Genomic DNA, 24,754 nt, shown 5'->3' on the forward strand with positions numbered 1-24,754 from the left:
CCCATTCTCCCCATCTCCACCACCATAAGCATAACAAGAACTGTTCCACAGGACCATCAAGTCAAAAACAAAGAAACAGTATTAGTAATCATGAGTGATATCATAGCTATGCACAACAGGTTTAAAGGTACAAGGAAATAGGGGCAACTGGAATAATAGCGTTATGCCTCTGTGTAATATTACAAACAAATATATCACAAACAGGTAGTGAATCATAGAATCTCAAAGTTGGCAAGTGCATTAAGGTCATAGAATCCACTCTGAATCAGAATTGGAATCTTGATCTTGACAATATCCTCCACAAATGATTATCTAGCCACATGTGATCACCCATATGATGGAATACACTTAAGGGCAACCCATTTCATATTTGGATAGCTCAAAATATAAGAAAATTGCTCTAAGTCTGTATTTGCCTTTCTACTATTTCAACCCATCATTTATAATTTCTTATATCTTCTCAGAATAAAAAGAAAAAGGCTCTTCCCTCTTCCCCTTGATAGTTGTTTAAACCCCGGAGGATGTTACTCATGTCTCCCCATAATCATTTATTATGATATTGCTATGGGGCAGCCATTTTGCTAAACCCTAGGGATATAAAGAAAGGCAAAAACTAGGTCCCTATCCTCAAGGAACTCACATTTTAATGAAGGGGACAATATGCAAACAACTATATACATATAATTTATATATAAGATAAACTGGAAGATCAGAGCTAAGTGTCTCTCCAAGTCATTAATAAAAAAAAAAGATGCATAAAATAAGGCCAAGGACAAATAGTCTCTTCAGACTAGCATCACCCATTAATAATTAGCCAGGTCATTCATTCAGTTCCAAATCTACCCAACTATATTCTCATCCAGCTCACAGGAGAGACTTTTTTCAAGAGTCTTGCTACAATTCAAGCATATTAAATCCATTTAGTTCCTGATTACTAGTCTAGTAATGATGGGTGGGAGCAATGGGGAAACAATGGAAATCACCTTTTCTAGAATGATCTACAATTTGAAGACTCTATGCTCTTCCTTTTCAAGAACTGAGATGTTTACCTGCCTTCTGGTATTCCTCCCATTCTTCAGTTAGGTGGCACAAAGGATAGAGCACAGGACTCAGAGTAAATAAGATCTGAGTTTAAATCCTGATTCTCCCTATTTTTGTGATTCTGAACTGATCACCTGACTCTCTTGTCCCTCAATGTCCAAATTTTAGCACTGAATGAGATGAGGTGAGATCTTTTAAGACAGTTGTGAAAATCGAGTAAGGCTTTATCTACTTCAGAGCTGGAGTAGGCCTGAAGGTCTTTGAGCATTGATTCAAGGGCATACCTAAGTCCCCTTCCTGCTATTCTCCCATGACATCATTTTCTTCCTATTTCAATCAAATATGGACAACTATGTTCTTATTGGTCAAGTTCAATTTCTTGGGTAGTTCCCGAATTTAGAATGTAAGACCCTCAGCCAATGAGAATGAGGGTCAGTGGTGGGAGGAGTGTTTGCTTTAGGGATTTATGTGTCAAACCAGGCCTGAAAGGTGCCTCCTCCCTTCCATTGCCTGCTGGAGGGGTGGATTTTGTTTTGCTTCTAGAGATCTCTCCAGCTTTTTTTTTTTTTTACTAAATGGTGACCCCTCACCATTTCTGAGCCACACAGTATTGGGGGCTAGTCCGGATCATATTACTTAGTGAGTAGGTGAACAGAGACCGTAGATGGTATTACCATTCATAATCACCTTCTTAGACATCTGCCTAGCAGGGTCAGATATGGGCAAAACTGGGAAAAACTCCATTTTTATGGTCCTCTTATAATCACTAACCAAGACCTAAAAGGGACCCAGAGGCTATTTAATTTGAAAGGTAAAGAAAAAGGAGACTTGAGAAAGTTCAGAGTGATTTGCCCAAGATCACAGAGTCAGTAAACATCAAAGATGGTCCTTTGATTCCCAGAGCCTATACTCTTTATCACCAAGTAGTTAATTTACATTGATCAGGTTTCCATGATAAGTACCCTTCTCATCAGATAAAGTAAGTACTTAAGAAGCACTCAATTGTATCTAAAGGAACTAAATTAGTGTAAATAAAGGTGGGAATTTCAGGCCTTTTTGTGCCCTTCAAACCATCCCATTTAAGTGTTCCATTATTCCATCTCTACATGGAACCAGTCAAGGGCACGTTAGTGTTATGGACCCCAAACATGTAATAAAGTTAATCTATAAACCAAAGGAAGCATGGACTTTCATGATGCAATTTATCTTCCTCCTACACCCACCCACACAACCTAAATAATATTTATTTATATTGGTAATCCACCAAAAAAAAAAAAAAATGCTATTTGGAAATTCACCACAAACCTCAGTTAGTGATCAAAATTCCAGAATATCCAGTAGTCTGAAGGACAGACTATATAGAGTGGGGGTCCATAGGCAAGTTTATTGAACTTTCTGAGCCCTATGTCACAATTTTGCTCAAGATGACAGGAAGAAAAAATGGGAGGCAATGGAGTGGTGGAAAACTACATAAGTTGAAAGAAGTAGGGTCAATAATTTTAAGAGAAAGGGCAAGTGAGGTGACAGCAGATTTTGAGAGGGCTTTATGGAAAATAATCTGAAGGTTAAATAAGAATAGTTCCAAACTCTGGAAAATTTCCAAACTATTTCTTAGTGATTTTCACCTTTTTTCCTAACTAGGTCTCACTTTAATCTAGAATATGATATATGAAAGACTGTTACACAATAGAAAAACTGGCCTTAGAACCAAGAAGATAATCTCTATTAAATTTAACAATTTAAATTCAAGAGGTTAACTCTTTGAAGCTAGGAACAAATATCAAGATTAAAGAATTCAAAATAGCTTGTGGGTGTGGGCAGAAACATCAATATGCAGGCAGAATGAATGTGGCAACACTGCTTCCTCTTCAACTAGGCTGGCAAATCTCTCTTCCAAAGCCTAGCCCAAACTGGAGCTAAGCAATGATTGACATTTGGGGAGGAAGGGAGAAAAGTACACTGTACAGCCTGGGGGTAGGAGGAGGTGGGAGGTGGGAATCACAGAATCCTCATGGTTGTCCCCTCTAGAGCAAAATGACAAATGCATAGTCAGAAAGTCCAGTCTCTTCTTTTTTCATAAAGCCCACTACTGTGATGTGCTGGGAATCCATTCACCTCCTTGAGCTTTTCCCTTTGCTATGTTGGAAAGAAGGAATTTGCCACCTACCTCTAAGGAATGTGGCAAGAGCTACAGAGATAATACTGCTGTGCTTGTAAATTGCTTCTTGGAAGAATGGTACCATGGGAGGACAAAGTATTTCTTTATTATCTATAATGACAGAACAAATTGTGTCAGTGCAGATAAAGTGAGGTCAGCCATTGAAGGCTTGATCTGGGCCACTGCACATATCTTTCCAAAACAGCTTTTGTATTTGCTGAACTATGGACAAACCATACAGTGGGATTCAGCTATTTCCCATTAACTCTTACGCTTGGCCTTGGAAAGAAAGGAAAGGGGTGCAGAGAAGGACATTTTGTGGCTAAACTGGATGGTTTCATTCTTATTCACCAGTGGTTAGTAGAGCTTCTTTTGGAATCAGTTGATGAAGAATCCAGTTTTGTTTTTTGTTTTGTTTTGTTTTGTTTTTCAATTAAATTGAACTCTATAAGTGTGTGTTTAATACTGCCTAATATGATGCATACAAAGAAAAATGAAAAACCAATCACAGGCCCCAGGAGCTAACATAATATTAAAAATTGAAATGTAAACCTCCTGAAAGGAGGAAATGTTCTATTAAGTGCAGTTATATACCTAGTCCCAAGTACTGTGCCTGGCAAAGAGCAGGTAAATTTTTTTTTTATTGATTCACAAATATATGTACATAAGTAAACATAGAATAATAAGAAAAATATTGTAACTGTAACTATGGAAAGAAGGGATTCAATAAATGCCTTTTTTTGTTTGTTTTTTGCTGAGGCAATTGGGATTAAGTGACTTGCCTAGGGTCACACAGCTAGGAAATACTAAGTGTCTGAGATCAGATTTGAACTTCAGGGCTGGGGTTCTGTCCACTGCACCACCTAGCTGCTCCTCAATAAATGTTTTTTGGTTAATACAGAGATATAGGTACATCATAAGTAAACAAAGTAAGAAAAATACTGTTACTGTAACTATGAAAAGAGCCCAAGTCAAATTATCTAAATTAAAATCTCACCTCTAACAATCATTACCTTTATGATCCCGACTTTTCAGATGGAGCTCAGTTTCCTCATCTATAAAATAAGTCTTGGTCTAAATGATTTGTGAGGTTCTATTTTCTCTAAATTAAAATCCTATGATAATTTCAGGAAGGAAAGAGTTCAAAGAACTAGGAGATATCAGAAAAAAAAAACTACTACTATGGGATAATTCTGTATTTGAACTGTGTTTTGAAGGAAGTTAAACATTCTAATGTGGAGTCCTTTGGGGTAAAATTGATACCCCTACTTCATCAGTTCATCTTGTTTAAAGCACTGTACTTGATGTATAGCTGTTGACCTCTAGGAGCTGCTGTTAACCTCCTTAAGAAAGCAGCTAGCATCTGTACACATTGTAGAGAAGATCTATATTAGAATTCTGATTCTTTCGTTCACTAGGTCTAAAACCTTAAACAAATTCTTTCTCTGCTCAGGTTTTCAGTTTCATCATCCGTCAGAAAGAAGTTGGAAGGGATAGCTTCCCTTCCAGCTCTTTATTCTTCCCACAGAAGTCTACATATCTGAAGATAGCCAACAATAGTTTTGACTAGTATACAGAGGTTATATAATTTAAATTTTAACATTACTCTTATTTTCCCTACTACATGAGGATAATCTTTCTCCCTATAACTTTCCCTGTTAAAAAAAACAAAAAAACAAAAAACTATTGAACAGATGCTGTCCCCTTATGCCTCTTCAGGCAGAAAATGGAGGGGAAGGGATGGAGTATATACAAAGGGGAAGAAAAGCTGTTATCCCACTTAGCTAAGATAACTGGGGCAATATTCCAGGCATTTTCTAATACAACTGGGTTCCTATATCAGCAAAGAAATTTTTTAAACCAATCAAAAAAAAAAAAAAACTGTGTGGTAAAAAGCAATTCAATCAATATAGCTAATTGAATAGTAAGTTTTATAGCAAGTACCACAGTTGGAAAATGCATAGTAGAGAATGTTGCAAGACTTAAAGAAAACAAGAAATAAAAAATCAAGTATATAGGTACATACCCACAAATTATTATTTATTTTATTTTTTTATTATTATTATTTTTTTTGCTGAGGCAATTGGGGTAAAGCAACTTGTCCAGAGTCCAAGTATTAAGTGTTTGAGACCACATTTGAACTCAGTCTTCTTGTCTTCAGGGCTGATGCTCTATCCACTGTACCTAACCCCAAGTTATTTTTTAAAATATCAAACAAGTCAACATGCTACATGTATAAGACTATTTTGGTCATGGGTCTTCTTTTTGTTTGCCTATAATTAAATGCTGAGAGGCATAGTGGTGATAGACTGAATACTGAGTTCAAATCTTATCTCTGAGACAAACTGTTGGGCAAGTCATTATTTTAAGGAACCTCAGAGTAGATAATGATCTGCACTGGAAGGAGCTCCTTACTCATGAAATTAAAGGCTCAGTACATTGTTCAGTTCAAATCCATAGGCATATTGTTGAGCATTTACTATGTGCAAGGAAGGCCATATGCTTGAAAAGGTAATTATATTCTATCTAAAAAGCTGCATGTCATTCTGGCCCAGTTCAGTTCCCTGCTCCATAAGGGACATTTGGGGCCACTCTTGGAGGATATCAGACATCAATGGGGTCTTCTGTCCTGAATTTCAAGAGAAAGGTTCAAAAAATAGATTAAAAAATAGAAAACATACAGTAAAGATAGAGTTGAAAGTCTTTTTTTTTTTTTTTTTTAAACTAGATAGTCATTTGGGGTTAAGGATGATGCATATTTTTTCCTTTCTTTTTTTTTTTTACTTTTTTTTTTTTTTTTTTAGCCCACACAATGTAAAGAAACCTTCAGTTTTTGTTATCTCCTCTCTCTTCAAACCAGACTGCCCTTGATCTGGATAAACAAGTGTCACTGACCTCTGAGGATAGATGTCCCAATGATTGGGATAGACTATGTCCTTTGTTTAACTTTTTTTTTTTTTTTTTTAAACCCAAGTAACAGTACATCAATAGTGAGTAATGGTTGCGATTTATTGCTGTGGAATGATGACTACTCTCCAAATCACCCAATTACCTGACCTGTTCTTACTGTAAAAGAGATTTATACAACTTTCCAAAATATTTCATGTACAGTGAAATCATTTATTTAACCAATTATTGCAGACCTAAGAACCACAAACATAGTAGTAGCTCACTGGGTCTAAAAACCTCTTCCAAAGCATCATTAATATTCATTTCTTTCCATATGATATCAGTATTCCTTAAATGTACAAGAATCATATATCCAATAGGAGGAAATCATTGTACCAAGAGGAAATTGTTTTTTATTATTGTTGTTGTTTTAATACTCCATAGTCTGGTCAAGTATCTTAGAAAGTTAGACTATTTAAGATATCATGCCAGTGAGCCAGTGGCAAAACCATGATATGCTCCCAAGGATGACAAAGGGCCCACAGAGGCTGCCTCATACAATCGTCTCATTTTATAGATGAGGAAACTGAGGCATAAGGTAATGTGGTAGGAAGCATCAGAGGCAATATCTGAACCCCGCCTTCAGATGTAAATAAATAATCATAAGATTGCATGGGACAAGTGAAAGTTAAGAATTGTTCTAAGAAAGTAACTAGATTAAGATCTGTTTGAAAACAAAACAATAAAATAACTGATAACAAGATTTTTTGACAAAATTGTTTAATAATAATAGGTTTAACTGACCAATTAAAAAAAAATCACATTTTTCATTCTTATTTTCAAATTGTTCTATATAAAGAATACTATCACAATTAATGAAATCACCAAAACATTTAGCAAAGCTCACTATACAGTAAGGTCTATTAATTAGAGTAATTTTGAATTTATTTTATTAATTTCAAATTTTCTACTGTCCTATCTCCCTAAAAGTGAGAATGAAGAGATCTGTCTCTGAATACCTATTAATATGAATGAAAAATGATTCAGAATCAAAGTTTCTTCTCTAAAAGAAGTTGAGTACAGGGAGTAAAAAGATTAAGAACTATTGTTGTTCAATCATGTCCAACTCTTTGTGATCCCATGGACCATAGCATACCAGACACTTTTATCCTCCACTAACTCTCTAAGTCTGTCCAAGATTATGTTCATGGTTTTCATGGCACTATTCTCTTTTCCTTTTGCCTTCAATCTTTCCCAACATTAGGATCTATGTTTCCATCGCACTATCCATCTCATCCTTTGTGATCCCCTTTTTTTTTCCTTCAATATTTCCCAACATCAGGATCTATTTCAACAAGTCCTATCTTCTATTTATGTGACCAAAGTATGCACGTTTCAGCTTCAGTATTTGATCTCCCACTGAATGACCTGAAAGGCAGTTTTAATCTCCAAAGGACTCTCAAAGTCTTCTCCAACACCAGAATTGGAAAGCACTGATTCTGTGGTGTTGAGCTTCCTTTTGGTCCAGCTCTCACAACCATATATTGCTACTGGAACAGCAACGAGTCTTGCTAGGAAGTGATAGGATCAGAAATGAGGAACAAATAACTATAAATCTGTAAGAAATAGGAAGCATGGTGCAGTGGGACAAGCTCTAAGATTTGAAATTCATAAGATCATAGATCTTGCTGTTGTTTGTCCTTCAATCTTGAAGAAGACCATGATGTCAGGGAGGTGATGCCATAACATGAAAGTGAATTGGATTTCAATGAGGGAGGGCTGTACAAGATCACCTGCCTCACTTTCCCCTCCAGAGTCATCTGGGCCCAGAGACAAGATATAGATCCAGATGACTGGAAATGGCCCTGGCTGCAGTGAGAGACATTGGCCTTTTTAAGCTAAGGTCTTCAACAAAGTCTCAGATTGAGATCATAGATCTAGAACTACATGGACCTTAAAAACCATCAAATCCAGGGGTTCATTACAGTTTTCATATCATGGATTCCCTGCTGGAAGGCTGACTTTGGCAGCAGACTAGTGAAGCCTATAAACTCCTTAGTATTGTTTCATTTTAAAATTTATAATTAAGGAAAATGCCAAATTTCAATTAGAATTTATTGAAAGTAAAGGGTTTTTTCCCCCCATTCAAACTCACAGATCCCCAGTTAAGATCCCCTTATATAGTCCAATACCTTAATTTTGCAAATGAAATTAGGGTCATGAGCATTAAGCAACGCAGAGATCACAGAGGCAGTAAAGGTCAAATACTGGCAGTGTTTGTATCATTTGGGGGTCTATTACTCTCTGGGTCTTAATTCTCAACTGGAAAATGAGGGATGATCAAGTGGCTTCTGGAATCTTTCACTAACTCTCATGTTATGGTTATATGAACTATCTGCTATCTCTAGGCTACCCTGATCTCCAATAAAGTAACTTTAAATAAATCATGTTGCATGTATTCATTAGTAAGTATTTTGCTAAGCACTTTGCAAACTTTAAAGCAATAAACAAAAGACATTATTCTTTATAGTGATGTTGACAGTGATGACAATCATAAAATTAATAACTATTCTAGTATCTGAATTGGATTTAAAATGTGACACTTAAGACTTTTACCCGATGAGATTAAAAAATGTTGAAACCTGATCTATAAAATCCTATATCATTTGAATTCTAGCCATCTCAGATTATCTCCATGTATGTATACATACATATATATATATGTATATATATGTATGTATACATATATATATATATATACACACACACACACACACACACACACATACGTATACATGTATACATCTTAAGATAGGTTACTCTTAATCATATGTTCCCATTTAAATTTCAGGACTCTAGAGCTATATCTTTCCTAAGTAGAAGTCATAGTTTAGAAGCTTCCTTATTGTTCCTTAAATGTAGTTTAAATTTTTATAGGATTTTAGTGCCAGATTTTGTGCTCAGTAATGATAGTGATGGTGTAAGCCATAGAGTGGACATTCCACAGCTTCAACAAGGCTCCAGAGCCATCACTCTAGTTCTAGTTCACCTTCCCAAGTTTACTTCACATGACTTTCCTTCCCGTACTCAACATTCCAGTCAAACCAGTTTCCTTATGATATCCCACCCCCAAAGTAGCAATCCCTTTCCTATTCCTTGTGTTTTTATATAAATTATCCTCAAGTCTGGAAGGTAGCTTTCCTTCCTTATCTCTGTATCTTAAAATCATTATGTTCCTAAAAAGATCAGCATCTCTCCCACCTCCATTCTAGCTTTCATTCAGTCACCTAAATAATTACACAAGAGGACAGGGGTAAATTTGTTCCTCCCATATTTGATAAACAATGGAGATTCTTTATTACCTCCAAAAATAAAATTATCTAGCATTTAAAATTCTTCACTGGTTACCTTTCCATTCTGGTTATACTTTATTCCCTTCCTGTCACATTGCAATCCAGTTAAAGTGGCCTTCTGGCTATATCTCACGTGTGATGCTGCATTTCCAATCTAAACTTTTGAATAGGTTATTCTCTATGCCTGAAATGTTCTCCAATTAATTCTCATCTCAAATCCCACTCTGTAAGAGTCCCAGTCTTCTATATAATCCCTCTCTCTACTGCTAGAGCCTTTTCTCTAGGATTAATTCCAATGTGGTTGCTTACATGTAGTCTCCCCCTCATTAACATATTGAATTCCTTAAGGGCAGGGACTGAGGATTTTTTTTTTTTTAATATTAAGTATTTAGTTATTTAGTATTAAGAATTTAGCAAACAGAAAGATCTACAGAAATGACTGTTGACTGGTGGATTTGGGAGAGCATCTAGAAAGTAAAACTATTGCTGCTCAAATTGCTTTGCATTTTACCTTAGGCATTGCAAATGCAAGCGCTTAGCGGGAGAGGATTATTTTTCATTTTGTATTGTCTTGCACTTAGTAGATTCTAAATACATGTTTATTGAATGTAACTGCTGTAGTTCAACTAAAAAAGACTTGTTGATTGGTCTTTTATGGATGTTTGGGGACTTTAGCAAATTGAGAGAGGTCTACAACTAGAAACTGTCTGAGAGAAGATTTAAACCCCAAGATTTATCCTTCATCAGAAGGATGGTGCTAAAATTACAGAAAAAACAATTTTTGAAAATAGCAATTAAAAAGAAATCATACACACAGTAATATTTTACCCCTTCTCTCCCAAATAAAGTAAATGAGCAAAATAAAGAATGTTGATTTTTTTTCCTCTCTTCTTTTTTTTATTAATTTTATAATTATAACATTTTTGACAGTACATATGCATGGGTAATTTTTTACAACATTATTCCTTGCACTCCTTTCTGTTCTGAATTTTCTCTTCCCCTCCTCCCCTCAACCCCCTCCCCTAGATGGCAGGCAGTCTTATACATGTTAAATATGTTATAGTATATCCTAGATACAATATATGTGTTCAGAACCGAGTTTTTTTTGTTGGATTGGATTCAGAAGATAAAAATAGCCTGGGAAGAAAAACAAAAATGCAAACAGTTTACACTCATTTCCCAGTGTTCCTTCTCTGGGTGTAACTGATTTTGTCCATCATTGATCAATTGAACCTGAATTAGATCTTCTCTTTGTTGAAGATATCCACTTCCATCAGAAAACATCCTCATACAGTATTGTTGTTGAAGTGTATAATGATCTCCTGGTTTTGATCATTTTACTCAGCATCAGTTCATGTAAGTCTCTCCAAACCTCTCTGTATTCCTCCTGTTGGTCATTTCATACAGAACAATAATATTCCATAACCTTCATATACCACAATTTACCCAGCATTCTCCAATTGATGAGCATCCATTCATTTTCCAGTTTCTAGCCACTACAAAAAGGGTTGCCACAAACATTTTGGCACATAAAAATCCCTTTCCCTTCTTTAGTATTTCTGCTGGATCAAAGGGTATGCACAGTTTGATAACTTTTGGGGCATAATTCCAGATTGCTCTCCAGAATGGTTGGATTCTTTTACAAAATGTTGATATTTTAAAAAACTAAAATAGCTAAATTACCAAAAATAATGCAGAGGGGGGAAAACAGCATAGTATATCTCGAGTAAAACTTCAAGGATATAACACTTTTAAGTTATTTAATAAAAATTGTTTTTTTAAAAAACATACTGCCAAATAAGACTTTGTAGAAATTTAAAAACCATAGAAGGAATTAAAGTTAGAATTAAAAGATATTTTGAAAAATCAAGGGGAAATAATGAGAAAATGACCAAATTGGAAAATGTATTTTAAAAATCACCAACCAATATTACATTAGAAATTTAGGATAGGCATTATAAAAGATTTGTGGGGGATTTTGGTTTTCATAGAAACCAAATTATAGAAATAGCCAACAGAGATTTACTTAAAATGAAAACAAAATATCCAGAATTGTAGGTGGAGAGAACATAAGGTGAGGACTGAGGGAAGTAGGAAATTGAGAAAAATAATTTTCTCTAACCAGAAAATTAGCAACCTTGCAGGCACAAGTAAAAGACCTAAAGGGGAAAAAAATCAAAATACAGTACATCAAAAATACTGGTATCCCAGAAAACTTAGAAAATGAAAAAAAAATTCCAAAGCCATATTCTAGAAAATTATTCAAGAAATTTTATAGTCATTTAAATTAAGTGGCCATATGCCAATAAAATCCATTTGATCCTAACATGAAAAATAATATTGAACCCATTCATTTTATAATTAAACTGCTTTGTGAGGTTACAGAAAAACATCTCCCCCTGACATCCCCCAAATAATATACCATGACCAAATAGGATTTATGCCAGCAATGCAGAGCTGGTTCAATATTAGGAAAACTATTAGCATAACTGACTATATCAATAACTAAATTAACAAAAATCATATGATCATCTCAATAGATGCAGAAAAAGCATTTGATAAAATCCAACTTCGATTCCTACTAAAAAACACTAAAGAGACTAGGAAGAAATGGACTTTTCCTTAAAATACTCAGAAGCACCTATTTAAAACCATCAGCAAGCTTCATATGTAATGAGGATAAACTGGAACCATTCTCAATAAGATCAGGGGTGAAACAAGGTTGGCCATTATCACTATTACTATTCAATAGTGTATTAGAAATTCTAGCTTTGGCAATAAGAGAAGAAAAAGAGATTAAGGGAATTAGAGTAGGTAATAAGGAAACCAAATTATCACTCTTTGCAGATGATATGATGGTATACTTGGAGAACCCTAGAGATTCTACTAAAAAGCTTTAAGAATTAATCCACAGCTTTAGCAAAGTTGCAGGATACAAAATAAATCCATATAAATCTTTTTTTTTTTTCCCCTGAGGCTGGGATTAAATGACTTGCCCAGGGTCACACAGCTAGGAAGTGTCAAGTGTCTGAGACCAGATTTGAATTCAGGGCTGGTACTCAATCCACTGCACCACCTAGCTGCCCCAATCCATATAAATCTTCAGCATTTTTATACATCACTAACAAAATCCAACAGCAAGAGATACAAAGAAAAGTTCCACTTAAAATAACTGTCTATAGTATAAAATATTTGGGAAGTTATCTGCCAAGAGAAAGTCAGGAACTATATGAGCAAAATTGCAAAACACTTTCCACACAAATAGAGTCAGATCTAAACAACTGGAAAAAATATCAAGTGCTCTTGGATAGGTCTAGCAAATATAATAAAGATGACAATACTCCCAAAACTAATCTATTTATTTAGTGCTATACAAATCAAACTACCAAGAACCTAGTTTACTGACCTAGAAAAAATAACAACAAAATTCATCTGGAAGAACAAAAGGTCAAAAATTTCAAGGGAATTAATGAAAAAAAAAAAAAAAAAAAGCAAATGAAGGTGGCCTAGCTATATCAGATCTAAAACTATATTATAAAGCAACGGTCATCAAAACCATTTGGTACTGGCTAAGAAATGGACTAATTGATCAGTGGAATAGTTTAGGTTCACAGGACAAAATAGTCTATAACTATAGCAATCTAGTGTTCAAAAAACCCAAAGACCCCAGCCTTTGGGATAAGAATTCACTATTTGACAAAAACTGCTGGGAAAATTGGGAACTAATAGGGCAGAAACTAGGCACTGACCCACACATAACATTGTATACCAAGATAAAGTCAAAAAGGGTTCATGATCTAGAAATAATGATATTATAAACAAATTAGAAGAACATAGGATAGTTTCTCTCTCAGACCTGTGGAAGAGGAAGGAATTTGTGACCAAATAAGAACTAGAAATCATTATTGATCACAAAATAGAAAATTTTGATTATATTAAATTAATAAGTTTTTGTGCAAACAAATCTAATGCAGACAAGATTAGAAGGAAAGCAATAAACTGGGAAAACATTTTTACATTCAAAGGTTCTGATAAAGGCCTCATTTCCAAATTATATAGAGAATTGACTCAAATTTATAAGAATTCAAGCCATTCTCCAATTTATAAATGGTCAAAGGATATGAACAGACAGTTTTCAGATGAAAAAACTGAAACTATAGTCATATTCCAAATCACTATTGATCAGAGAAATGTAAATTAAGACAGATACCACTACACACTTGTCAGACTGGCTAAGATGATATATTTAACATATATTTTAACATATTTAACATGTATATTTTAATATATTTAACATGCCATCTAGGGGGGTGGGGGAGAAAAGGGAAATTTGGAACAGAAGATTTTGCAAGTGTCAATGTTGAAAAATTACCCATACATATGTTTTGTAAATAAAAAGCTTTAATTAAAAAAAAAGAAAAAAATTGAATTGCTTTGCCACTGAAGTCTTAGGAACCATGGTATCTTTCCATTTGATCTACAGCTAAATCCTCCTATATATGCTGCCTCCCCTTATTATACTGTGAACTCCATGAGAAAAGGGAATGTCTTATTTTTCTATTTATATTTCTTATTTGTTGCACTCAGCAAGTACTTAATAAATATTTTGTCCATTTACTCATACTGATTCATTTTACAAGGAAATTATCTACAAGCCATAACACCTATAGCAAATTATATAATTAAAATTACAATTGATTTCTCAAGAAAAACTGAGCAGTAAGCCAAAAAAGTAGAACATATTTGCAAGAACAATAACAACAAAAAGCCTATTTTTAAAAAAAGTAACTTCTTAATCTGTGGCAAAAAATTATAGTTTTCAAAAAATTTCTTTATGCCATATGAAGGCAAGAGATGAATATTATTGAATCACTTACTTTAGAGGAGTACCACAGAGAGAGATAGGAATGTGAAAATTTTTAAACATCTAGTGTTTTTTTTAAAACAATTCACCCGTACAAATAAAGCTAACCCAAAAAGAAGCCTCAGTATACCATATTGGTTAAGTTACTAAACTTTCAGAAGAACATTTGGTATAAGAATATGGATGACATTGATGGCTTTTCCATCCTGCTTCTCATTTCTATATTTTGAAAGCTCTTCTTCTTTATTCACAGATAAATTTTTAATGTATAGGATAGGCATTATAAAAGATCCATGGGGAATTTTGAATTTTATTCACTGAAAGAGATTACTAAGGTAAGTGTTAAGTATTGTGAACACACATATACCCTTTTATCATTTAAAGAAAAAATGTCTGTGAAATCTTTATATATAAATTTTCTTTAAAATAGGATTGTATATTTGACCCAGAAATACTATTGCTGGGCCAAAGAATCATAAAGGAGGGGAAAAGACACACAAGTGCAAAAATGTTTGTAGCAGCTTTTTTTGTGGTAGCAAACAATTGGAAAATGAGTAAATTCCCATCAACTGGGAAATGGCTCAATAACTTGTAGTATATGAAGGTAATGGAATATTATTGTTCTATAAAAAAAATGAACAAAGCTAATTTTAGGAAGGCCTGAAAAATTTACATAAACTGATGCTGAATGAAAAAAGGAGAATCAGGAATACATTGGACACAGTAATAGTAAGATTGTGTGATGATCAACTATGAAAGACTTAGTTCTTATCAGTGGTTCAGTGATCCTAGGCAACACCAATAGAAAACACCATCTACATCCAGAAAAAAAGAACTATGGAGATTGAACGTAAATCAACACGCTATGTTTACATACATCTTTTTTCTATTGTTTTTTTTTTTCTCCTTAGTGGTTTTTCCCTTTTCTTCTGAGTTTTTTCTCCCTACATGATAACCCAAGAACCCCCTCTTTAGCAGTTCTGATATTCATTCAGACATTATCCAAAAACTTCTATTTTTTTGAACATAATCTTTTCCTTGTACTTTAACAGTTCAATTGAATACAAGAAGAGAGATGTTTTCAAACTACTTGTGAATGCTCCTCTACAGAAAGGGCTGAATATTGTGTTTTTGCAATTGTAACTGTTCTTTAGAAAATCCCAAGAATTCTTATAGATTAAGCACTGGAGAAATAGTCAGAGCTTGTCACCCATAATATAAAAAGCAAAATAATAGCTTTCAAATGAGCCTCTTCTGGAATCTAGATGCCATAGTGAAAATCCAAAGCTCTTATAACTATAGAACTTTGGAGATTCATAAGACAATTCCTGATTCACCCAGTTGTTCATCTTACCATCTGCCATCACTTTGTATTTATTTTGTTTCTATTCCACCTCTGATCTATATTGACTATGTGACTTTTAGCAAGTCTAACTTCTCAGTGATCTAAATGATATTCTAAGAGTAGAGATTACAGAGAAGTTACTGACTTGGAATTCACTGGATCAATGAAGATGACAATAGTTCACTTTTTCCAAGTCCCTAAGTTCCCAAAACAATTTCTCCACAACTTGGAGATGTAGGTAGCACAAAGGTTATTACTGCCATTTTACAGATGGGTACATTGAGGCTAAAAGAGAATAAAGAAACTTTAGCATTGTCCCTCAGCTGTTAAGTGCTACAGCTTGAATGAACTTCAATGCATTCTGCTTTTTTTTTTACTTTTTTTTACTTGAAATCTAACTTGAATACTGTCATAGCAAGATTTACATAAAAAATCTAATGTAATGTTTGCTATGCTAAGCCAGGTAAAGACAACACTTAGATAAATTCAGTTATAAATCTGTCACCAGTATAAGACAAGGAGAAAAAGTGAAATGAAGAAGTCTGTTTCTATCATCCATTAGAACCGTCTTTGAATTTTCCTTGAAAGCAACAACATAAAACTAGCAAGATATGGCATCTATGTGCAGACACCAGTCCTGTCTTCTTGCCTTTGGTTTGGGAAACTTGGATAAATAATCATGATGCCAACTCTTTCCTTTTCTTGAATCTCTTACTCCCTTATCCCATTGCCAAATTTTGCCTTGCTAAGCCTTAATCTTGGATTATTCCCTCCATTTACTGCCTTCACTCCTACTCACATGCTGCTGAACAAAGCTTCAGAAAATCATGAAACTGCTGACTGGATTCACTACAAATTTGCGATACATAATCTCAACTAGACCTTAACCCAACAATGCAATATTGCCTTTTATACTTTCCTAATTGCCTCACGGTCCCAGAAGTTTTCTCTAACCTTTTCATTTCATACTCAAACCTCTCTTGGGCTTCCCTATTTCCCATCCTCTCAGTTGAGATCTTTGCATTAGATTTTGCTGGAATGAAAATAAGGCTATCCCCTGAGATCTCCCTCTCCCCCACCTTTTCTTTATATTACTCAATTAATTTCTCCTACTATTTCCTCATCTCTCTCTCATATGAAGAGGTAGTTTGAAAGCAAATCTCCCTCTTGAAAGCAAATCTTTCTGCATGCAAAAATGATCTCATTCCATCCCATCTTCTCCAGCAGATTGCCTTCTGTCATCCCTATTCTCATATCTTCAATCTCTCCCTCTACTGGCTGCTTCTCTGATACCTGGTTATCCAATGATTTGCCCATCCTCAAAAACTCCTCACTTATACATTCATCTCATCTAGCTATCATCTCATATCTCTTCTCTATTTTGCAGCAAATTCTTTGAAAAATCAATGCTTCCACTTTCCCTCCCTTTTTCTCTTATGTCTATAATCTATGTTCTGACCACATCCATTATCCAACTGAAACTCTTCTCCAAAGTTACCAGTGACATTTTAATTGCCAAATCTAATGGTCTTTTCTCAATTTGTATAATTCTTGACCTTTTTTCAGGGTTTGATATCGTTAGTTACTTTCTTCTTGACACTTTTCTTTCTTAGGTCTCATGACATTATCATAGTACTCCTCCTACTTGCCAGATAAGTCCTTCTCAGTCTCGTTAGTTAAATTGTCACCTAGGTCATTAATTGTAGGTACACCCCAGGGTGCAAATTCTGGATCCTCTTCCCTTCTTCCATACTGTTTCTCTTGGTAATCTCAGCTCCTATGGATTCCTTTATTATTCTCCGCTGAGATTACCAGATTCATTTTTTCCATGGCAACTTCTCTCCCAACCTTCAGACTCACAACTTCAAATATCTGTTAGACATTTAATATCCTACAGATATCTTAAATACAACATGTTTAAAACTGAATTCTTCATCTCCCTTCCTCTTCCCACTAAACCCAAATCTTTCCTTGTTCCTAATTTTTATTATTATCAAGAGCGCCATCACCTTCTAGTCACTCAGACTCACAATCTAAAGTTGGATCTTCAATTCCTCATTCTCCCACATCTCCTCCCTCTCCCCATATCCAATCTTCTCTCCTCTGACACAGCCATCATTCTGGTGCAAGCTCCTTCTCAGTTCACGTCTCATCTGTTGCAGTGGTCTGCTTTTTGGTCATTTAGTTATCAAATTGATTCTCCTGAAGCATAACTCTGATCATATTCCCCTACCTCCACTTTCTCATTCAATCAATTAACTCCCGTGGCTCCCTATTACTTCCAGGATTAAACATAAAATCCTGTTTGATGTTCAAAGTCCTTCATATCCTGGCCCCCCTCTGACCTTTATAATACACTGTATTTTCTGATGACACTGGGATTGTTTTTCACAGAAGACGTTCATTTCCAAAATTTCATGCATTTTCACCAATTGTCCTATATGCCTGGAATTCTCTCCTGCATCAATTCTATCTCCTGGTTTTTCTTAGCTTCCTTCAAGTCTCAGCTAAAATCCCATGGGATCCTTCTTAATGTTGGTCACTTCCTTCTATTGATTATTTCTAATTTATCATTCACATATCTTGTTTGTACCTAACTGTTTTCATGGTGTCTTCCCCTTTAGAGTTTAAGATTCTTAAAAGCAGGGACTGGCTTTTCCCTTTCTTTGTAGGCCCAATGCTTAGCATTATAACTGATGCACAGGAGGCACATAACAGATGCTTGTTAAATGACTAACTTTCCCTGCAGTTTACAATCAGAGTGAGTTATCTGGGCCGTTGGGCTTAAATGACTTGTTCACTATCATACAACCAATATGTATAACAAGAGGACTTAAAGCCAGATCCAGGTGGCTGGAGGTCAGGCTAGGCTGCCTCTGTAGGTACAAATACTAACCAAGCAACATTTCTGGAAAGGCAGAGGGAAAATGAGAAGGCCAGCATGTTTGCTTTGCTTGAAGGCCCTTGAAATTTCCGTTTAAGGCTGTGCCGTAGAATTTATACACCTGTCTCTGGTCTCAGAAGAAAGAGGGTGAGGAACGTGAACTTGGAGAAGAGAAGCTAAAGCTATCTGAAGGTGCTTATTTACAAATGTTTAGGAAGAAGTACTGCTGTAAAAGACTAAGTGCTCAACATAACTTGCCTCAAGGCAAGTAAGTGTTAATGACTGATTCTAATGAATATATGTATATACACAGAGATACCAATCTGGTCAGTCATCCATACGTGCTTTTTACTTGATTCTTCTTTTCTTCATAATCACTTAGAATTTGTGAATTAAAACACACACACAAACACACACAAACACATACAGATAGATTAGATATATTAGACAGATGACAGATTAATAGGATAGATTGATAACAGTATTCCAAGATAACTGATTTCCTGATATATATATATATATATATATATATATATATATATATATATGTAGATACATAGTATGTGTATGTGTATATATTGCATATACAGGCTTCACTAGACTATCAAAGGGACTAATAACTTTTTTTTTTTTTTTTTAAGTAAAGAACATCTGCTTTAAAGTAGATTGGGCTTATAGAATAAATGCCATAGAAAATTACTGGCGAACTGAAGAAGTTTAGTTCTGGGAGGAAAAAGAGAGGGAGGGTAGAAGAAGGGAAAATATACCATCTTTGGAAATTCTGAGTGTTAGATTTACTACAGTTATAGAATATTTGTTTGTATCAGGATTAAATGGTTTTCATTATTTGACTAGAAGGGAGCTTCAGAAATTCATAAACAACTTCCATATTGAAAACAGCATGTTTGTTTTATACTATGATCCTTGGTAGAACAAGGAAGGCAGTGGGAATCTCCAAACCTTTTTAGTAAAAAAAGAAAAAAAAATTAAGACTTTGATATGGGGGGATTTTACATTTAAAAACCTTATGGAACCACCTTGGGATATCTGCCTTTTCATTTCAAATACTGTTCAAATTGTCTTACTGGGACAAAACTTTTAAATATGGCAGAGTAAAACAAAAACATAACCAAAGGAGTTTAAGAAATTATTTTCCTTTCAAAATTAGATGACTGAAGTAAAAATTCTAGATTTCTGGATTAGGTCCTCACTACAAATATATCTAAATAATAATATGTTTCTTTCTATGATATTAAGGATTATAAAAAAAGGTTCTTGGATGTATATTTTACAAAAAGAAAAAAAACCTTATGCACTTCAAATATATCTCATTTAATAACATTTTAAATGTTTTTTTTTTTTTTCATTAGGCCCTCTATTGATAGAAAAAAGTTAAATCTACCTACTTTTTAAAATAAATTTACAAAAGGATACATTTTTAAAGATGTGTTTCTTAATTTCCTGGGATTTGACAAATTAAAAAAAAAAAAAAATCCTACCTTAAAACAAAGAGCTTGAGATACATAGATAACAAGACGTTATACCTGCCAGAAGTTACATGCCTCCTATTCCTTGAAAGAAATTCACAATTAGAGGTGGGAGGGAAAGGGGGAAGAGAATAGCAACATATATAAACTTTCCAGGGCAGAAATCTATTTAGCAAGAATTGCTAAACAAATTAACAGATGAAATGAAGTGTTCCAAGTTTAGAATCAAGTGACATTAAACAGAACCATTTCTGATCCTTGTTTCATTTACTTAGTGAAGGAATGATTACTTCTTTCACACATTTGTTATGCTATCTATAATCTATATCAATAAAAGTCTCTATAAAAACTAGTCGTCCTTGTTATGGTGCCAATAATCTGGAACCAGAAATCTTGTTCAGGTTAATCCTAGTATTTGATGTGAATAAAGATGTTCTAATGTTATTGCTCAACAATTTACTAATTTTTCTACTCAACAATGGGAGCCTAGATTTCAAAACCTTTTCATGCTTTCCTGCAAAGCCACAGAGCAAAGGTGGAGGGAGTTGGTGAAATCCATGGTCAATACATACCTGGAAAGCAGTCAGGCCTGGTCCAAAGCCAGAAGAATAATTCATAATTGCAAATTTGGAATATTAGGGCAAATGTGTTTGATTTGATAGGAAAGGATGATGCTTTCACCAATCTTTCCCCCCTTCCCCCAAGCAATTGAAGTTAAGTAACTTACCCAGAGTCACACAGCTAGGAAGTGTTAAGTGTCTGAGGTAAGATTTGAACTCAGGTTTTCCTGATTTCAGGGCTGGTGCTCTATCCACTGGATCATCTAGCTGCCTCTCCTGCTTCCCTTCTCAAACAAGTGGAGACTTCTTCCTGGAGCCTCCATTTTGTGGAGATTCCTGGGCAGGCCTTTCTTTCCCCTCCCAGTACTGTTTTTGATTTTTCTGCACTTTGAAACCATTCCCCTGCATCTCCACTGTCTACTACTTTTCAGTTCCCTTTAGTATGTTGCCTTCCCCCATCTTCCCCTATTTGAATGGGAGTTCCTTGAGGCCAAGGATTATCTTTTTTTTTTTTTTTAACTTGTATTAGTATCTTCAGAATTTAGTGATAAGCTGAGGAATAACTGAGATGGGATATTAAACAGACTAATGACAAAGCAAAAAAATATTGGACTGATGAGCTTAGCCTTCTTACTGGATCAAAGGAAGGAAAGAGAGAGGGAAGGAAGAACAACAAAAGAAACTTCCTTCTTTCCTTACCTAATTCCTTCCTTCCTTTCTTCCATCCTTTCTTTTTCTTTCATTATTTTCATTTCCTTCTTTCTTCCTCTTTTTATTTCTTTCTCTTTCATTCCTTCTTTCCTCCTTCCCTTTATCCAGTTAACAGGCTATCTAAGCTCATCATTCCTGTTATGGAAGCAACCTGCTAGTAGCTGCTGAGAATCTAATTCTGATCAGCAGAATAAGATGATAATGATACAAGGAGACTGAGAGGCAGTTGCCTTCCCTGACCTCTCTCCTCTTGCCTCCGATTTATTTCATTTCCAATTCACAAGCAACATCTGTGTCAGTAAAGGCTGATTTGCAATTCCTTCAAGTGTGTTATGATTCACAGCTGTGGGGCTTTAGCACTTAGGGGTGGTCCTTAACAATTCCAATATTTTTTCACCTCATCATTAGGCTGTTTAATATCCCATCTCAGTTATTTCTCAATTTACAGAATAATTCAACCTATAGCTTAATTTTCTGGAGTTCAACTTCCACTTGGTACTGCACATATCTTTCCTTAAACTTGCAAACAATAATTGCTACCATATCATTTGCTTCAGATGAACATAGTTTCCATACTGACTATATGAAACATCATTGTAGGCAGGACATTGGCAGCAGTGATGTCAAAGTGTTATCTTTCCTTCTGTTGATGTTCTTGGAGATTAAGAGTGTACTCTGCCTACTGAACTCATTTTGACATTTATCTGTTTCTAGTATGGGTGTATGGTGTGTTCCAGGAGAACGAGCACTTCTGAGGTGAGGGCTTACTGAGCCCTTCTCAGGGCTGCTTATCTACATTTTGGTGTCCAACTGGTTACCCAACTCTCACCTGTGGCTCCAAAAGCTGTAGCATACTCAGTGACCACTCTCTGATAAGACCATAACTAACTCAGGTTGAGGATAACCCAGAGAGCCCTCAAATATAAATTAGAGGGATGGCTATCCTAAGAATGTAGACTCCACCCCTCCCAGTCACAGGCAGATGAAAACAATTTGTTCAAATAGTAAAAAAGGCAGCTGAAGCAGGTGCTGTGAAGCAGGTAGAGCTTGGTGAGACATTAGATCCCAAGGTCATCCCCTGTATCCCAGACCATCACCAGTCATGGTGACTTTTGTCTCTCTTCTCGATTTCAGTGATTTTGGAAGAGAGAATGAGGTTGATGACTTTGTACAACTCTGTCTTACTTAAATCCATTTTACTCATGAGTTGATTCATCACCCAATAATGTTACTTATTTAAAAAAAAAAAAAAAAACAAAGGATGAACATTTTCAGCATAGTTCCTAATATTCTCATTCATATCCTGATAGACAACTGCCATGCCCCAGATACACATTGAGATTTTCTTTCTCTGTACTTCACTGCTCTTATTTATTCTGCATGCAGAACCATTTCTTTCTCCAGACTTCACCTACTGAAGCCACTTATCTTCCAAGATTCAGTTAAAATACCATCTCCTCTATGATGTATTTCCTCATCATGCTAGTTGCAAATGATCCTTCTGTGTATTTCTCTAGTACTTAATTTGTAGCAGTTCAATTCAACTCAATAAGCAATAAGGTGAACTTACGCATAGCTTACTGTACACTTGTATTGTTATATCTTTCCTTGTTATAAAATTAAATATATATGTAGATATCAAAAATGTATACATTGCCTTGTTATAAAACAAATGTGAAACAAAGCAATATTTGTATTGAGGTGGATCTGTGTCATCTGCTCTACCAAATTATTAATTCCCTGGGAGTAGAGACAATCTCACAACCTAGGGCTGTAAATATAAAGTTGGCATGAGATTTTCCATAGAAATAGAGTAATAAACTTTCCCTTCCAAAGAAAAAAAAAGACACAAATATGTATTTATACAATCTAAATATGCTTATATGCATACATTATATGTATAGTATATATTATACATACATTATATGTACACATTATACATGTGTGTATAAAGATATATTTATTTATTTATTTAAATAAACTCTCAGGAAGCAGTTCTTTTTTAAATTTTTTTATTAATTTTATCATTATAGCATTTTTTACAACATTATCCCTTGTACTCCCTTCTGTTCTGAATTTTTCCCCTCCTTCCCTCCACCCCCTCCCCTAGATGGCAGGCATTCCCATACATATTAAATATCTTATAGTATATCCTAGGTACAATATATATGTGCAGAACTGAATTTTGTTGTTGTTGTTGTTGCAAAGGAAGAATTGGATTTGGAAGATAAAAATTAACCTGGGGAGAAAAACAAAACAAAACAAAATGCTGACAGTTTCCCAGTTGTTTCTTCTCTGGGTGTAGCTGATTCTGTCCATCACTGATCAATTGGAATTAGATTAGCTCTTCTCTGTGTTGAAGATATCCACTTCCATCAGAATACATCCTCATACAGTATCATTGTTGAAGTGTATAATGATCTCCTGGTTCTGCTCATTTCACTCAGCATCAGTTCATGTAAGTCTCTCCAAGCCTCTCTGTATTTCTCCTGTTGGTCATTTCATACAGAACAATAATATTCCATAACCTTCATATACCACAATTTACCCAACCATTCTCCAATTGATGGGCATCCATTCATTTTCCAGTTTCTAGCCACTACAAAAACAGCTGCCACAAACATTTTGGCACATACCCTTTCCCTTCTTTAGTATTTCTTTGGGATATAAGCCCAGTTGTAGCACTGCTGGATCAAAGGGTATGCACAGTTTGATAACTTTTGGGGCATAATTCCAGATTGCTCTCCAGAATGGTTGGATTCTTTAATAACTCTACCAACGATGCATCAGTGTCTCAGTTTTTCCACATCCCCTCCAACATGCATCATTATTTGTTTCAGGAAGCAATTCTTCAAAACTTTTTTAAAAAGTTAAACAAATAGATCAATTTTCTATGATCCACAGAGGTTCAGTTTGCTCCAGCTAGATTGGGCAAATAATTGTAAAATGTGGGAATACTTTTTACTACTCCCATGGGTGGTTCATGGTTTCTAGTTTGTTTTTATATGTCATAGTTCTTTTCAAAAATTAGCAAAAGTTCAATAGAGAAGTATCAGGCAAATTTGATTTGAAGTTATACTTGTTCCATTTTTGCTAATTAATTTACATCTGCCTTTCAGAAAATATTCAACAAATTTTCTTCTTTGAGGATTGGCTTGACATCAAGGAATCTATCCTGACAAGCTCCTGCTCCAGATTTCAGGTAAACTGTCCAGGACCCCAGGTCTATATTAACACTAAGCAACCTAATCTAAGATCCAAAGGTCATCTGTAAGAATTACATGAGGGTAGAAAAACAATTAACATACTGGCTGTTCCATTTGACGTTAGAAATGTAAAACTAAAGGTTGGGTTAACTCTGAAATGGCTGATATCTAAATTACAATTCTTTTTCCAAGTTCAGTGCTAGCAGAAATTTTTGAAAAATTCCTTTTAACACCTTATTTATAAGTTTGTTGAATT

Source organism: Sminthopsis crassicaudata, chromosome 3, assembly GCF_048593235.1.
Source record: "Sminthopsis crassicaudata isolate SCR6 chromosome 3, ASM4859323v1, whole genome shotgun sequence".
NCBI lineage: Eukaryota > Metazoa > Chordata > Mammalia > Dasyuromorphia > Dasyuridae > Sminthopsis > Sminthopsis crassicaudata.